The sequence below is a fragment of the Dama dama genome, chromosome X, assembly GCF_033118175.1.
Source record: "Dama dama isolate Ldn47 chromosome X, ASM3311817v1, whole genome shotgun sequence".
NCBI classification, from domain to species: Eukaryota; Metazoa; Chordata; class Mammalia; order Artiodactyla; family Cervidae; genus Dama; species Dama dama.
This window is the reverse complement of record NC_083714.1, coordinates 158,274,646-158,279,885: the sequence shown is the minus strand read 5'-3', so window position 1 is coordinate 158,279,885 and position 5,240 is coordinate 158,274,646.

The following is a 5,240-nucleotide window of genomic DNA, read 5'->3' as shown; positions in this document are numbered from 1 at the left end:
TGACTCCTTTGCCTTTTGTAAAACCAGCTTGAACATCTGGAAGTTCTCAGTTCAAGTATTGCTGAAGCCTGGCTTGGAGAATTTTGAGCATTACTTTACTAGCGTGTGAGATGAGTGCAATTGTGCAGTAGTTTGAACATTCTTTGGGATTCCCTTTCTTTGGGATTGGGATGAAAATGCATGTTTTCCAGTCTGGCCACTGCTTAATTTTCCAAATTTGCTAGTATACTGAGTACAGTACTTTAACAGCAGTATCTTTTAGGATTTGAAATAGCTAAGCTTGAATTCCACTAGCTTTGTTCATAGTAATGTTACCTAAGGCCCACATGACTTCACATTCCAGAAGATCTGGCTATAGGGGAGTAACATATAGTTATCAGATCATTAATACTTTTCTTGTATAGTTATTCTGTGTATTCTTGCCACCTCTAGGAATCTCCTGCTTCTGTTAGGTCCTTGTTGTTTCTGTAGTTTATTCTGCTCATCTTTGCATGAAATACTCCCTTGCTATCTCTAAAGCTTCTTGAATAGACCTCTAGTCTTTCCTATTCCACGGTTTTCGTCTATCTTTGTAGTGTTCATTTTAAAAAGGCTTTCTTATCTCTCCTTGCTATTTTCTGGAACTCTGCAATCAGTTATGTGTATCTTTCCCTATCTTACTTGCCTTTAGATTCTCTTCTTTCCTCAGCTATTTGTAAGGCCTCCTTAGACAACCACATTTCTTTCTTGCATTTTTTTCCCTTTTGGCATGGTTTTGTTCACTGCCTTTTGTACAATGTTTTGAACCTCTTTCCATAGTCCTTCAGGTGCTCTGTTTATCAGATCTAATACTTCAAATATACTTGTCACCTCTACTGTATAAGGGATTTGATTTTGTTCATACCTGATGCTCCAGGTCTTGTTTTTGTACATCTTTGGCAGCCAAGAATACAATCAATCTGATTTCAGTTTTAATTTTAGGCAAGGGTTTATATCCAGTAATCTATCTTACTGTATTTAAACAAGAAATTGACATTAATCATTTCTGAAGATCATTCTTAAAGAAAATCCCTGCTCATTGGTTTTGTTGTTGCCAAGTCCTGTCTTTGTGACCCCATGGACTGCAGCACTCCAGGCTTCTCTATTCCTCACCATCTCATGTCCACTGAAACAGTGATGCCATTCAACCATCTCATCTTCTGTCCCATTCTTCTCCTTCTACCTTCAATCTTTCCCAGCATCAGGGTCTTTTCCAGTGAGTCAGCTGTTTGCATCAGATAGCCAAATTATTGGAGCTTCAGCTTCAGCATCAGTCCTTCCAAAGATTATTCTGGGTTTATTTCCTTTAAGATGACTGGATTGATCTCCTTACTATGCAAGGGACTTTTAAGAGTCTTCTCCAACACCACAGTTTGAAAGCATCAATTCTTTGGTGCTCTGCCTTCTTTATTTTCCAGCTCTCAAATCTGCTGGAAAGACTGTAGCCTTGACAATATGCACTGTTGTTGACAAAGTGATGTCTTTGCTTTTTAACACACTGTCTAGGTTTGTCATAGCTTTTCTTTCAAGAAGCAGTTGTCTTCTAATATCATGGCTGCAGTCATTGTCTTAGTGATATTAGAGCCCAAGAAGAGGAAATCTATCACAACTTCCACTTTTTCCCCTTCTATTTGCCATGAAATGATGGGACCGGATACTGGATACCATGATCTTAGTTTTCTGAATGTTGTGTTTTAAGCCAGCTGTTTTACTCTTCCCCCTTCACTCTCATCAAGAGACTGGTTAGTTCATCTTTGCTCTCTATCATTAGAGTGGTTTCATCTTCATATCTGAAGCTGTTGATATTTCTCCCAGCAATCTTGATTCAAGTTTATAACTCACTGACTTACACATTTCACATGATGTACTTGGCATATAATTTAAATAAACAGAGTGACAATAAAAAGCCTTCTCATAGTAAATTCTCAATTAAAAACCAGTCTGTTATGCCATGTTAGGTTTGAACCTTTGCTTCTTGACCCACATACAGGTTTTTCAGGAGACAGGTAAGATGGTCTGGTATTTCCATCTCTTTAAGAATTTTCCACTGTTTGTTATGACACACACAGTCAAAGGCTTTAGCACAGTCAATAAAACAGAGGCAGATATTTTTATGTAATTCCCTTGCTTTCTCTGTGACCCAGAAAATGTTGGAAATTTGATCTCTGGTTCCTCTGCCTTTTCTAAACCCAGCTTGTACATCTGAATGTTCTCAGTTAACATAATGCTGAAGCCTAACTTTGAGGATTTTGAGCATTATCTTACTAGTATAGGAAATGAGTGCAATTGTTGTGTGGTTTGAACCTTCTTTAGTACTCCCCTTTTTGGGAATTGGGATGAGAACTGATCTTTTCCATTCCCCTGGCCACTACTACGTCTTCCAGATTTGCTGACATATTGCATGCAGCACTTTAATAGCATCATCTTTTAGGATTTTAAATAACTCTGCAGGATTCTATCACCTCCACTAGGTTTATTGGCAGGAACACTTTCCAAGGCCCACTTAACTTCACACTCCAGAATGTCTGGCTCTGAGTGAGAGACTATACCATCATGGTTATCTAGGTCATTAAGATCTTTTTTGCAGAGTTCTTCTGTGTATTCTTGCCATCTCGTCTTGATCTCTTCTGCTTGTTCTAACAGACTAATGTTTTCCTCTGTTTCTTTGCACTGATCACTGAGGAAGGCTTTCTTATCTCTGCTTGCTATTCTTTGGAACTCTGCATTCAGATGGGAATATCTTTCCTTTCCTCCTTTGCCTTTCACTTTTCTCAGCTATTTGTAAGCCCTCCTAAGACAACCATTTTGCTTTTTTGCATTTCTTTTTCTTGGGGATGGTTTTGATCACTGCCTCCCGCACCATGTCATGAACCTCTGGCTATAGTTCTTCAGGCACTCTGTCAGATCTAATCCCTTGAATCTGTTTGTCACTCCCTGTATAATCATAAGGGATTTAATTTAGGTCATACCTGAATGGCCTAGTGTTATTCCCACTTTCTTCAATTTAAGTTTGAATTTGGCAATAAGGAGTTCATGATCTGAGCCACAGTCAGCCTCTGGTCTTGTTTTTCTTGACTGTATAGAGCTTCTCCATCTTTGGCTGCAAAGAATGTAATCAACCTGGTTTTGGTTTTGGCCATCTGGTGATGTCCCTGTGTAGAGTTTTCTCTTGTGTTGTTGGAGGAGGGTGTTTGTTATGACCAGTGTGTTCTCTTGATAAAACTCTGTTAGTCTTTGCCCTGCTTCATTTTGTACTCCAAGGCCAAATGAGTCAGCTCTTCACATCAGGTGGGCACTGTATTGGAGTTTCAGCTTGAGCATCAGTCCTTCTGATGAATATTCAGGACTGATTTCTTTTAGGATGGACTAGTTGGATCTCCTTGCAGTCCAAGAGACTCTCAAGAGTCTTCCCCAAGAAGTTCAAAAGCATTAATTCTTTGCCACTCAGCTTTCTGTATGGTGCAACTCTCATATCCATACATGACTACTGGAAAAATCATAGCTTTGACTAGATGGACCTTGGTTGGCAAAGTAATGTTTTTGTTTTTTAATGTTCTGTCTAGGTTGGTCATAGCTTTTCTTCCAAGGAGCAAGTGTCTTAATTTCATGGCTGCAGTCACCTTCTGCAGTGATCTGGAGCCTCCCAAAGTAAAGTCTGTCACTGTTTCCACTCTTTTCCCAACTATTTGCCATAAAGTGATGGGACTGGATGCCATGATCTTCATTTTCTGCATGTTGAGTTTTAAGCCAGCTTTTCACTCTCCTCTTTCACTTTCATCAAGAGGCTGTTCATTTCTTCTTCACTTCTGCAGTAAGGGTGTTGTTATCCACCTATCTAAAGTTATTGATATTTTCTCTTGTCAGTCTTGATTCCAGCTTGTGCTTCATCCAGCCCAGAGTTTCTCATGACGTACTCTGTTTATAAATTAAGTAAGCAGAGTGACAACATACAGCTTTGATGTACTCCTTGGCCAATTTGTTTGATGTCTGGGTCTAACTGTTGCTTCTTGCCCTGCCTGCATGTAGATTTCTCAGGAGGCAGATAAGGTGATTTGATATTTCCATCTCTTTAAGAATTTCCCACAGTGTGTTGTGATCCACACAGTCAAAGGCTTTGGCATAGTCAATAAAGCAGTAGTTTTTCTGGAAGTCTCTTGCATTTTCAATAACCTAGGGGATGTTGGCAATTTGATCTCTGATTCCTCTGCCTTTTCTAAATCCAGGTTATACATCTGAAAGTTATCAGTTCATGTACTATTGAAGCCTGGCTTGGAGAAGTTTGAACATTAGTTTGCTAGTGTGTGAGATGAGTGCAATTGTGCGGTAGTTTGAACATTCTCCGGCATTGCCTTTCTTTGGGATTGGAATGAAAACTGACCTTTTCCAGCCCTGTGTCCACTGCTGAGTTTTCAAATTTGCTGGTATATTGAGCTGCAGCACTTTAATATCATCATTTAGCAAACCTTGAGCCTGACATTTGTATTAATCAGATTACCTTAGATTTGAACAAGGGGAGAAAAGATTTACAACCTATGTAGACTGAAATCAGTCCTCAACCTGTAGAGTCACAAAGAAATTGTAACAATTATTAGAACAATCCAAAAATCATTAACAGGATACTTGGAAATGTATGATTTGACAATTTAGCTTCATTAAAATTGTCTTAAGGATGCTCATTTTATCTCACTTAAAATGATTAGGCAGCAGAAAATATGCATATATTTTTTGGATTCAAGTGCTGCACAGTGTGTGTTTTGAAAGAGTTGGTAAACAGCATAGGAGCGAAGACACAAATGAAAGCAGTTAGCAGAATTTGGAAAAGAAGAGCCTCCGTATTTCTAGATATTAAGATTATGCAACCTGCAAGGTGCCAAAGAAACCAGGAAGAGAAGTGTGGAAGGGGATGGAGAGGGAAGAAGAGTGGAGGGGGAATGGAGAAGGGTGGTGTGTTAGTCACTCAGTAGTGTCCCATTCTTTAACACCCTATGGACTTTAGCCCACCAGGCTCCTCTGTCTTGCCTATTCTCCAGGCAAGAATACTGGAATGGGTTGCCCCAAGGGAACTTCCCCATGCAGGGATCGAACCCGTGTCTCCTGCATTGCAGGTGGCTTCTTTACTGTCTGAGCCACCTGGGAGGGAGTGGGAAAGGGGGAAGATTCAGATTTGCTTAGGAAAAGTAGGATATGGAACTAAGCACAGCAGAGTTCTGTATTCACCAATA